The following is a 12,762-nucleotide window of genomic DNA, read 5'->3' on the forward strand; positions in this document are numbered from 1 at the left end:
AGCAGAGCAGAACAGAGCAGAATAGAGCAGAGGAGAGCAGAACAGGGAAGGGCAGAACAGAATAAAGCAGAGCAGGGCAGAACAGAGCAGGGCAGAGCAGAGCAGGGCAGAGAAGAATAGAATAGAAAAGAACAGAATAAAATAGAACAGAGCAAACCAGGACTAACCAGGTTGGAAAAGACCTTTGAGACCATCAAAGGCTGCTTTCAAGGGAGGGAAAGGCTAACACACACTGCAAAGCTGAGAAGAAATGAAGCTGCCACAGGTTGCCCAGGGGAGGTTGTGGCTGTGCCCTCCCTGGAGGTGTCCAGGGCCAGGCTGGATGAGGCCCTGAGCAGCCTGGGCTGGTGGGAGGGGTCCCTGGGCATGGCAGGGGGTTGGCACTGGCTGATGTTTGAGGTCCCTTGCAAGCCAAGCCATGCTGTGATCCCATGAAGCCACCCCAGGGTAGGCAGAGCCATGGGAATCCCGTGGTTCTCAGGGGGTGCTGTCAGTGCAGAGCTGGGGCAGGTGGCAGGATTCTCCTCCAAGCTCAGTGCCACCAGGGGCACTTGCTAAATCATCCCCTAATCCCTGGCTTAGAGAGCAGAGGATTCAGAGGAGGGGAGGAGAGAAAAGTTAGGAACATAGTTCTGGAAAGAAACTCCTGAGGAAGCATCAGTGCTGATCAAGAGCTAGAGGCTGGGAGGGGGCAAGAGGCTGGGGCTCAGTGCTGCCCAGGGACAGGGCAAGGGGCACAGAGTGGAGCCCAGGAGGAGAAAGTTGTTTGGTGTGAGGCTGCTGGAGGCCTGGAGCAGGCTGCCCAGAGAGACTGTGCAGAGCTCCCAACCCCCCCTGGGCACTGTGCTGCTGGGGCTGCCCTGCTGGGGGGCAGGGTGGGGTTGGACTGGGGGAGCTCCAGGGGTCCCTTCCACCCCCCAGGCCGTGCTGGGGTTGTCTGCAGTACAAGCCACACTAATTAACAACATCCTTTTACCTTGTTCCACTAATGAGCCAGGAGAGCAGAAGCACTGCCCAGGGCTGCTGCTGAAATGAGAGGCAGGGTCCTCAGCTGGGGGCTTTGGCTCTTCCCGGTGCAGGACCTCCCCCTAAAGGACAAACCAACCACCAGAACCAGATGGAATGCACCAAAGTGATGCTTCCAAACATCCTTTCCTTGCTTAACTTCCCCAGAGTGCCCCTCTGGGGGTGTGATCCCCAAGCCAAATGCCACAGCCCTGCTGTGGGGGAAGCCTCACAGGCTGCCCCCCTGAAGGGCTCTGCAAAGGAAGCAGCTTCAAAACCCATCAAGAAATGGACTTCATTTCCCCCCTTTTTCACTTTGTTTGCTGGTTTCTGAGTCTCTAAGCCAGGTCCACAAGGGGACTCAGTGCCTTGCTGCCTCCTCAGGTGGTTTGGGGTTTGAACTGAGAGGGGTTTGATTCACACCCCCACACCCTTCCCTTGATTCCAGCAGCTTGAGGCTTCGGGGTGGCTGCCAAAGGAAGGGCTGCACAGGATAATGACAAGAGCTGGCAGGGCTGGGGAGGAACAGAGCTGGAAGGCATCCAGGCTGGAGTGCAACATCCCAGTCCTCCAGCAGTGGGAAAATAGCAGCCAGAGGGAACAGAGCTCATTGTTCCCAGGACTGAAAATTTACCCAGATGACAGCAAACAAGGCCCCAAACAGCCTGCAGATTGCTCCCAGCAGCAGGCCAAGGCAGAGCCCTCTCCTGTGGCACCAAGCAGAGTCCCCAGGGCCACAATGGAAGCCCTGTGTGCACTGGGAGGGCATTTCAGCACATTGCACGGGGGGCTGGCTGCTGGCTGCTCCTGCACAGGGTTTGCTTTGTGCTTTTAAGGAAGTCCTACTTCCCTGGGATCAGGTTGGGGTGGTGCCACCCTGGCCAGCTCCAGAAGCTTGTAGCTGAAGCTGTTCCCCACAAGGATCAGGAGCAGATGCCCAGGGAGGTGGTGGAAGCCTCATCCCTGGAGGGGTTTTGCAGCCAGGCTGGAGGTGGCTGTGAGCAACCTGCTGGAGTGTGAGGTGTCCCTGCCCATGGCAGAGGGGGAGAGGTTGGAACTGGCTGAGCCTTGAGGTCCCTTCCAACCCTGGCAATCCCTCTGAGTCCAAATGGAAGTGCTGCTAAAAGGTTTGGCCCAGGGATTTTTTGCACTGCTCAGGCTGCAGACAGGAAAACAGCAGAGGTGACAAGAAGAGCAATCAAGAAGCCACCACCACAAACATCAACCATGAGAGGCAGAAACCAGCAGTGGATAACCACCCAGCTGCAGGACCAAAATGTTCCTCTCCTCAGGGCAAAGCCTGAAGGCAGTGGGGGTTGGGAATCCACACAGCTGTGGGCTGCAGGCAGCTGGAAGTCCTTGTGGGCAACTAAACAAAGCAGCTCCACTCCTGCTTGGGCCCAGGGCACCAGGGGAGCTGGGCCCAGACTGAGCAAATCTGCTGCATTTCTCTGCTCCCTAACTTCAGCTGCAACCCAATGATGGCTTAGTTTCCCTCCCCCACTTCCCTCCCTGGCCCTGGCAGGACTGGGCTGGGAGGGTTCCTGGTACCCTGAACTGGGGTTTGGAATCTTACCTTGGGTCTGCAGCTGGGGAAAAGCTGAAGAGATTTGAGCTGGAATCTTACCTTGGGTCTGCAGTTGGGAGGTATAGAAGGGTTAAAAATAACCCTGAGGTGGTTTGGTTTGGTTTGGAATCTTACCCTGGGTCTGCAACTGGATTATATGGAGGGGAAATATCAACCCTGAACTGATTTGGGTTTGGAATCTTACCTTGGGTGTGCTGCTGGGGAAAAGCTGAAGTGATTTGAGCTGGAATCTTACCTTGGGTCTGCAGTTGGGTTATAAGGAGGGAGAGGGAGATACTCCTGAAGTGATTTGAGCTGGAACCTTACCTTGGGCCTGCAGCTGAGTTACATAGAGGGGGGGAAAAAGTAATCCTGGACTGGTTTGGTTTGGAATCTTACCCTGGGCCTGCAACTGGAGCATATGGAGGGGAAATATCAACCCTCAACTGCTTTGGTTTGGTATCTTACCTTGGGCCTGCAGCTGGGTTATAAGGAGAGGAAAAACCAATCCTGAACTAGGTTGGTATCTTACCTTGGGCCTGCAGCTGGGTTATAAGGAAGGGGGAAACCCAATCCTGAGCTGGTTTGGTTTGGAATCTTACCTTGGGCCTGCAGCTGGGTTATAAGGAGAGGGGCAAAAAATAACCCTGCTGCACCACAAGGGAGGTTTTGAGAAGCAGAGAGGTTCTCAGAAGTCCTCAGCCAATTCCAGCCCCTGTTTGATGTGCTGGAAGTGGAGCTGCCTGCCACTGGTTGCATTTAGAGCACACAGAATTGTCAGGGACCCCAAAGATCAGCCAGTTCCAACCCCCCCCCCCGCCATGGGCAAGGGACAACTTCCACCAGATCAGGGTTGCCCAGAGCCACCTCCAGCCTGGCTTTAAGATGGGGCTGCCACCCCTCTCTTCCCTTAGCAGGTAAGTAAAACCCCACTGCAAGCAGCCAAAGCTTTGAGGTCTGACTGAATGCTTCCTCTTCTGACTGGATGCTGGGGGGTGGGGGTGAGATGTGTTTGGATTTCTTAGGGAGCTCAGCCAGAAGCAGGGCAACGGCCTGGTGCACCTCCATCTGCTGCTGGGATCCCACCTTAGTTCGGAGAGCAGCTCCAACCCCGGCTGGAAGCGGAAAGGCAAACGTTAGGCACTTAACAAGCTCCACTCAGACCAGCAGCCGAGGAGGGGCGGCAGCTTCGTTTTGTTGCCTTAAGCTAATTTGTTTGCCAACCAGAAAAGCATCGACTTCCAGCCCTCCCCTCCCTCTCGCTCCAGCGTTTCTCCTCCTTAAGCAGTCGCTAAAGTGCCGCTAATGGATCGCCTCCTGCCCCGGTGCTTCTCTCAGCCCCGGCGCCAACGTTTGGCAAACATTTACCGCCCCCAAAAAACCCCCCCAAGAAGAGACAAAGTTGTTTGCTTTGGAGATGGCTTTGGGACGGCTCCGTTTCCCTGCCCGCTCGCAACGGGGGGAAAGCAAATCGCTCCCAATGTTAACCCCACAGGGCTTCCCCCCTCCCCACCCCTTTATTTCCGATTGGCTCTTCTGCCTTCCCCTCCATTTATCTTTTCCCCCCCTCAATTCTTTTTCCTTCCCCCCTCCCCTTAATCCTCTCTTTTTCCTTCATTTTAAATCCCCCCTCCCAATTCTCTTTCCTTTTCCCTTTTGTCCTAATTCTCTCTTCTCCCTTCCCCCCCATGCTCTTTCCCCCTCAATTCTATTTTCTTTCCCCCTCCAATTCTTTCTCCCTTTCTCCCTTTTTTCCTTTCCCCTCCTTTCCTTTTTCCCCCAACTCTTTTCCCTCCCCCCCCAATTCTCTCTTTTCCCTTTCCCCCACCCAGTTCTCTTTTCTTTCTTCTTGCCCCAATTATCTTTTTTTCTTTTTCATCCCCCCCCAATTCTTTTTCCTTCCTCTTCTTTCCCCCAATTATTTTTTCCTTTTATTTCTTCCCCCCCCAATTTTCCTTTCCCTTTCCCCCCAATCCTCTCTTTTTCTTTCCTTCTCCCCCCCAATTTGCTCTTTTCCCTTTCATTTCTTTCCCCCTCAATTATTCATTTTTCCTTTCTTTTTTCCCCTCCCCAATTCTCTTTTCCCTTTTATTTCTTCCCCCCAATTATTATTCCTTTTTTCACCCCAATTCCCTCTTTTTCCTTTTACTTCTCTCCCCTCCAATTATTTTTCCTTTTCCCATTCTCTTTTTTCTCTTTTCTTTCCCTTTTTTCCTTTTCCTTTGCTCTTCCCCTTTTTTCTTTTCCTTTTTTTCCTTTCCTTTTTTTCCCTTTTCCTTTTTTCTTTCCATTTCCCCCCCAATTCTTTTTCCTTTCCTTTTCCCCCTTTTCCTTTTTCTTTCCCTTTTCTTTCCCTTTTCCCTTTTCTTTCCCTTTTCCCTTTTCTTTCCCTTTTCCCTTTTCTTTCCCTTTTCCCTTTTCTTTCCCTTTTCCCTTTTCTTTCCCTTTTCCCTTTTCTTTCCCTTTTCCCTTTTCTTTCCCTTTTCCCTTTTCTTTCCCTTTTCCCTTTTCTTTCCCTTTTCCCTTTTCTTTCCCTTTTCCCTTTTCTTTCCCTTTTCCCTTTTCTTTCCCTTTTCCCTTTTCTTTCCCTTTTCCCTTTTCTTTCCCTTTTCCCTTTTCTTTCCCTTTTTCCTTTTCCCCTTTCCCTTTTCCCTTTTCTTTCCCTTTTCCCTTTTCTTTCCCTTTTTCCTTTTCCCCTTTCCCTTTTCCCTTTTCTTTCCCTTTTCCCTTTTCTTTTCCTTCCCCCCCCAATTATTTTTCCTTTCTCTTCTCCCCTTCCCCAAATTATTTTTCCTTTTTCTTTTCCTTTTCTTTCCCCCCCTTCAATTCCCTCTTTTTTCCTCCCCTTCAATTCCCTCTTTTTTCCTCCCCTTCAATCCCCTCTTTCCCCCCCCTTCAATCCCCTCTTTCCCCCCCCCTTCAATCCCCTCTTTTCCCCCCCTTCAATCCCCTCTTCTTTTCCCAATGCCAACCCCAAGGAGCTGAGCTGAGGGCTGGCAAACCCCAGAGCATCCAGGGAGTCCTCTCACCCCCCTGGCCGACCCCCAGACCATCTTTTGGTTGCCACTCAAGGCCTCTAAGGTCACCCTGAGGGTGCAAAGCCTCCAGAGCAGGGAAGGACCACAGCCAGCAAGCAAACCCCTGAGGGTCCTGCCTGGGGCAGGGCTGCCTCAGGGTCCAGACAGAGGGGAAAGAGAACTTCCAGGCCTGGTCTTGCTCCTCAGCCTGCACTCTTTGGAGCCTTCTGGGCCTGTATTTAGCTTTTTTTTTTGGTGGGGTTTTACCTGCAATTTGGGGTCAGATTTAGCCAGGTTGTGACAGACCCTTAGGCCGAAGGAGCAGCTAGGCCTCTGCCTGGCCAAGGCCTGGGGGGGGACAGCTGCAAATGGAGGGGCTCTGAGCCCCCACAGCCTCCACACAGGAGGTGTGGAGAGTGGAAGGTACTTACAGGCAAGGCTTCAGGAGCTTGGGGTTCACCTCGGGGAAGCTCCCTGCCTGCAAAGAGCCCCTGGCCAGGCTGCCTCCGAGGGGAGCTGCAGGGGGGTGGAGGCTGTGGGGACCAAGCTGCCTCTGAGGGGAGAGCTGCAGAGGGATGGAGGCTGTGGGGATCAAGCTGCCTCTGAGGGGAGAGCTGCAGAGGGATGGAGGCTGTGGGGATCAAGCTGCCTCTGTGGGGACCAAGCTGCCTCTGAGGGGAGCTGCAAGGGGATGGAGGCTGTGGGGACCAAGCTGCCTCTGAGGGGAGCTGCAAGGGGATGGAGGCTGTGGGGACCAAGCTGCCTCTGAGGGGAGAGCAGCAGAGGGATGGAGGCTGTGGGGGACCAAGCTGCTTCTGAGGGGAGAGCAGCAGAGGGATGGAGGCTGTGGGGGACCAAGCTGCTTCTGAGGGGAGAGCAGCAGAGGGATGGAGGCTGTGGGGACCAAGCTGCCTCTGTGGGGACCAAGCTGCCTCTGAGGGGAGAGCAGCAGAGGGATGGAGGCTGTGGGGACCAAGCTGCCTCTGTGGGGACCAAGCTGCCTCTGAGGAGAGAGCAGCAGAGGGATGGAGGCTGTGGGGACCAAGCTGCTTCTGTGGGGAGAGCAGCAGAGGGATGGAGGCTGTGGGGACCAAGCTGCCTCTGTGGGGACCAAGCTGCCTCTGTGGGGAGAGCAGCAGAGGGATGGAGGCTGTGGGGACCAAGCTGCCTCTGTGGGGACCAAGCTGCCTCTGTGGGGACCAAGCTGCCTCTGTGGGGAGAGCAGCAGAGGGATGGAGGCTGTGGGGACCAAGCTGCCTCTGTGGGGACCAAGCTGCCTCTGAGGGGAGCTGCAAGGGGATGGAGGCTGTGGGGACCAAGCTGCCTCTGAGGGGAGAGCAGCAGAGGGATGGAGGCTGTGGGGACCAAGCTGCTTCTGAGGGGAGAGCTGCAGGGGGATGGAGGCTGTGGGGACCAAGCTGCCTCTGAGGGGAGAGCAGCAGAGGGATGGAGGCTGTGGGGACCAAGCTGCCTCTGAGGGGAGAGCAGCAGAGGGATGGAGGCTGTGGGGACCAAGCTGCCTCTGTGGGGACCAAGCTGCCTCTCCCCAGGGGAGCACCAAGTCCCTGAGGAGGAGTTAACCCCCCCCCCCAAAACACCAGAAAAAAGCCATTAAAAAATAATTATATATTATTATTCTATTATAATTGAATATTATTATTATTATCTATTATTGTTCTGTATTAGATGTTATTATATCTATTATTGCATTATGTTATGTATTGTATTATCTATTGTTATATGTTATATCTAAATGCATTGTATGATATTGCCTTACATTAATAGCATTATATAGCAGCAGCATTATTATTATTAAGCATGACTTCAACCCATTCATTACTTAGTGGGGCTAGAAGGGGGCTGTGGGCAGAGCAATGCAGGCAGGGGTGGGGGTGAAGCTCTTGTGTGTTTCGCTCAGAAATAACAGCAAAAAGGAAGGGGAAAAAAGAAAGAAAGTAGGGAAGGAAAAGAAAACTCAGTTTGTAAGTTATTGGTGTTTAAAATTGATCTTTTAAAGCCTGACTTCCAGCCCAGGTCATCACTTACTGGGGTTAGGAGGGAGGTGTGGGCAGGGCAGGGCAAGAGGGGTGCACCCAGGCGGGTGAAGCTCTCTGCGTGTGTTTTGCTCAGAAATATTGGCAAATAGGGCAAAAAAGCCGCGAAAGGGGAGGGGGAAAAGGCAACTTTGGGGTGGGAGGGAGGTTGATGACAGCCAGAGAGGTGTCAGAGGGCAGCAATCACTGCAGGCAGCTGCGGGGGTGGGGTGGTGGGGGGGGTGGGTGTTATTCCCGCAGCGTTCAATTAGTATGGCTCGTTATCCCGCCCCTCGCTAATTCCTTTGGGGGCTAATTGATTTGCCCTAATTGCCTTCCCGCCCTTTCTGCCGGCTGCCGCTGGCGGGGAGGGCCGAGCTCCCGCGCGGGCTTTTCCCCGCCCCCCTGGTTTTCCCCGCCCCGCTCATGAATAATTAACGTAAGCCCCGCCCACGCGCCGATGACAGCCGCTCGACGTGCGCGACGTGGCTCCGCCCCCCCCTCATGAATAATTAACAGCGGCGCCGGAGTCTCCCGGGCGAGCGGCGGCGGCGTGCCCCAGGCCGGGCATGGAGGGAGCCGCTCGTTGGCATCCAGCCCCTTCCTATCGCGGCCGGCTGGGGTGCTGAGGGTTCCCAGGGTGCTTTGGCGTCTTCTGGCAACGCCTCGTGGAGGGGTGGGAGCAGGAGGGGTAGTGGGAGCTGTGTGTGCACGTCCTGGTGTGGGAGCATCGCTCTGGGCAGCCAGCGCTGGGACACCGACGGAGCTGTAGGACCTCTGTAGGGTCCTGCCACAGACCTGGAGCTCTCGGTCTTCTCTCCGGGTTGCTGCTGTGACCTGGAGCTGTAAGTGCTCTGCGGGATGCTGCTGTGACCAAATCTTAGGTCCAGAGAAGGGCAAAAAAGCTGGGGAAGGGTCTGGAGAAGAGGTCTGGTGAGGAGGTTGCTTGTCAGAACAGACCAACCCTCACCTGCCTCCAACCTCCTTCCAGGGAGCTGAAGGTCTCTTCTCAGTCTCCTCCAAATCAACACACCCCCAGCTCCCTCAGCTGCTCTTTCCCAGCCCTGCTCTCCAGACCCTTCTCTGGACCTGCTCCATCCCCCCTCAATGTCCATCTTGGAGCGAGGGACGCCCAGAACCCGACCCCAGGATTCGCGGTGTGGCCTCACTGCCTCTTCACACAAACCTCCCCAGGAGCTGAGCATCCCCAGGTGCTTCTCCTGGGGGTGGCCACCGAAGCCGTCCGGGAGAGGCTTTGTCGCTGCTCCGAAGGCAGCTCCCATACGATGGCAGCAGAGGGCTGCAGCAGCTCTTAGGACTCCTCCTCAGCAGGGATGTTCCCCCACCACCACCACCAAAAAACCATCACTCAGTTTGGGTTGGGCTTTTCTGCAGCTTCATGGAAGGAAGAAGGTTCCTTCGAGAGCTGAAGTGGAAACAACACCACCCCACCCCCAAAAAGCAACCCCAAATATCAGCCCCAGCGGCTAACAGCTGCTCCAATTGGTCACCAGGAGGCTGGGAATGCCCTGCTGATGGAGCTGTGGCTGCAGGATTTGGGCTGGAAAGGTAAATGGGGAGGGAGGGGGAAAGAAAGATGAGCTGGAGGGTGGCAGAGCCCTGGAGCAGGCTGCCCAGAGGGGCTGTGGAGTCCTCCTGCTCTGGGGAGCTTCCAACCCCTCCTGGATGTGTTCCTTTGGCAGGGGGGGTGGTTTGGACTGGATGATCTCCAGAGGTTCCCTTCCAACCCTTAACCAGTTCTGGGATCCCAAGGCCTTTCTGTGCTGTCTGACTCCAGAGGTGAGGAAGCAGAGCCCAAAGCCTTCCCTCCTCCCTGTGCTTTTCCACCTAGGAGTCAGCAGAGCCTGGCTGAGTGCATCCTGGGGCTGCTGTGCTCTGCCTCTGCATCCTTCAGCTCTCCTGTGGCACACAGTGAGGTCTGGCTGGCTGTGCCCAGCCCCCCAGGTCTGGCTCTCCTCATCCCCATGGAATCCCAGCCTGGTTTGGGTGGGAAGGGACCTTGAAAGCTCATCCAGTCCAACCCCCACCCTGCAGCCAGCCCCAGCCAGAGCAGGTTGCTCAGAGCCCCACACAGCCTGAGCTGGGCTGGTGCCAGGCAGGGGGCAGCTCTGCCTCTCTGGGCAGCCTGGGCCAGGCTCTCCCCACCCTTGGAGTCAAACATTTCTCCCTTCTCTCCAGTCTGAGTCCCCCTCTTGGAGTTCAAACCATCCCCCCCCCTGCCCCTTGTCCTGTCCCCATCCTGGCCATGGCTTGGAGCTGGAAGGGGGCAGCCTGAGAGTGGAGAGGAGGAAGAAAGTCTTGGCAGTGAGGGAGGGGAGAGCCTGGCAGAGGTTGCCCAGGGAGGCTGTGGTTCAGGTTCAAGGCCAGGTTGGATGAAACCTTGAGCAGCCTGGGCTGCTTGAGAGGGGTCCCACGGCAGGGAGGTTGGAGCTGATGCTCTCTGAGGTCCCTTCCAAGCCCTTCTGTGCTCCTCTGCTGATTCACAGAGCAGCCTCTGCACCCAGCTCTGCACTTGGGCTGCCTGGGGTGGTGAGAGCCTCAGCTTGTGACTGCCTGGAGCTGCTGGGGATGAGTCATGGCTGGGGGGGGATGTTTGGGTGGGTTGGGCTTGACTTCATTTGAGCCTCTCTAATCCAGTCAAGGTTTGTAGACTCTTGGGAGCTGACAGGATGAGGGCTGGGGAGCCCCAGAAGCACAGCTGGGTGGTTGTGAGGGATGGGGATGGCTCTGCTTGGTGCTGACAGCCTGTTCCATGCAGGAGTGGCCTGGGCTGGGCTGCCTGACCTATCTCTGCCCCATGTCTCCAGGATGGAGCAGGGAGGGCTCCAGGGAGACCTGAGAGCAGCCCTCCAGTACCTGCAGGAGGCTACAAGGAGGAGTGGCAGGACCAGGGGCAAGGGTTTGCAATGAGAGCAGAGCAGCCTGAGGCTGGGAGTCAGGAACACCAGGAGGGGTGGGGAGAGCCTGGCACAGGCTGCCCAGGGAGGTTCTGGATGCCCTGGAGGTGCTCAGGGCCAGGCTGGATGAAGCCTTGGAGCGACCTGGGCTGGTGGGAGGTGTCCCTGCCCATGGCAGTAGGGATGGAAGTGGCTGAGCTTGAAGGTCCCTTCCAACCCTACCCCTCCCATGATGAGGAGCCCAGGGGTGCAAGCAGCCAGAGGGGCTGGGGGATGCCTCTGCCCCCCCTCTACTCAGCACTGGTGAGACCCAAAGATCTCCACAGTGCCCCAAAGCTGGGTTCAGTTTTAGGCTCCTCACTCCAAGGCCTTCATCCCCAAGTTGTTTCCCAACCTGAATGGTTCTGAGACCCTGAGAGGGTCCAGAGGAGGGCAACCAAGCTGGGGAAGGGTCTGGAGGGCAGGGCTGGGGAGGAGCAGCTGAGGGAGCTGGGGGTGCTGAGGGCTTCAGAAGAGGAAGCTGAGGGCAGACCTCATCCCAGCTCCCTGAAGAGAGGTCAGAGCCAGGTGGGGACTGGCCACAAGGGACAGGGCAAGGGGAGATGGCCTCAAGTTGCAGCAGGGGAGGCTCAGGTTGGACATGAGGAGCAACTTCTCCCCAGCAAAGGTTCTCAGGCCTTGGACCAGCCCTGCCCAGGGGGGTGGTGGAGTCTCCATCCCTGGAAGCCTGTGGCCATGGCACCTGGGGGGAGGCTTTGGTGGCCAGGGTGGGGTTAGGCTGAGGGCTGGATGGATGATCCCAGAGCTCTTCTCCCACAGGACACTTTGGGACAGGCTTTGGTGGCCAAGGTGGGGTTGGATGGATGATCCCAGAGCTCTTCTCCCACAGGACACTTTGGGACAGGCTTTGGTGGCCAAGGTGGGGTTGGATGGATGATCCCAGAGCTCTTCTCCCACAGACTACCTTGGGACAGGCTTTGGTACCCAGGGTGGGGTTGGGCTGGATGCTCTTGGAGGCCTTTCCCCCCCCCCAACCACTTCTGTGGCTCTGGGGACATTTAGGCTCCCTCCAGGCCAAGGTTTGAGCAGCTCTGCTTTTCCCTGTTCCCAGCCACCCCCAGAGCTGAGTTCCAGGCCCCTTGCAGGAGGCAGCTTCAAGGCTCTGCCTCTCCTTGAGCTTTTTCTTCCCTTCCACCACCCCCAGGAGCTCTTCTTGGAGCAATCTTGCTCCCTGCTTGCTTTTTGCTGCTGCTCTACCTGAGCCTGCCCTTGGCTATCCAGGCTGCAGTATTTCCCCCTCCTCTCCCTTCATGTTTCTGGGGGCTGCTTTAGTGTGGAAAAGATTTGTTGAGGAGAGATTTCTTTTTGGGGGGGGGGTGGTGGTGGTCTGATTTCTACCTCCTGAAGTGTTTGGGTTTGGTGTTGGGGAGAAAAAGCAGAGAGAGAGAAAAGAGGGAGCTGGAGGTTCTAATTCTAGAGCTGCTTCAGCTCAGCTGAGAGAGGCAGAGAGAAAAAAAGCAGCAGCACAAGGCAGGGGGGGAGCAGAATTCTCTTAGCAGGTTTAAATTGAGAGGCTGCTGCTTGCCTTGTGCCAGCACAGTTTGCTCCCAGCCTGGAAAGGTCTCCTGGGCAGGAGGAGATGGGGAGGGGAAACAAGAAAGGACAAAGAGGTGAACAGAGCCTGAGGAGGTTGGGAAGGGGAGAGGGGAAAATGCTGTTCAGAGGTGCAGGGAATTGGGGTGGGAAGGAGCTGGAAGATCAACCACCCCCCAGCCCCCTGCCCCAGGCAGGGACAGCTCTCAGCTGCCCCCAAGGGGGTGTGGGGGCCTTAGGGAGGAGAGGTACAAGTGGCCCCAGTGGTGCTGGGGTGGGAAGAGGAGAGCCTCAGGAGGAGCCCAGAAGGGGTCAGGGTGGAAGGGAGCTCAGAGCTCAGCTGCTCCAAGCTCCTGCCATGGGCAGGGGCAGCTCTCAGCCTGGCCCTCAGCACCCCCAGGCAGGAGGCAGCCACAGCCTCCCTGGGCAGCCTGGGCCAGAGGCTCAGCAGCCTCACACTGAGCAGCTTCTGCCTCAGCTCCACTCTGCCCCTGCTCTGCCTCAGCTCCAAACCCTTCCCCCTGGGGCTGTCCCCAGCCCCCCTCAGCAGCAGTCTCTCTGCAGCCCTCCTGCAGATCCCTCAGCAGTCTCCCCACCTTCCCCCTGCTGCTCAGCCCCCAGCCCCTCAG

Source organism: Dryobates pubescens, unplaced genomic scaffold (assembly GCF_014839835.1).
Source record: "Dryobates pubescens isolate bDryPub1 unplaced genomic scaffold, bDryPub1.pri scaffold_120_arrow_ctg1, whole genome shotgun sequence".
In the NCBI taxonomy this organism is placed as follows: Eukaryota; Metazoa; Chordata; class Aves; order Piciformes; family Picidae; genus Dryobates; species Dryobates pubescens.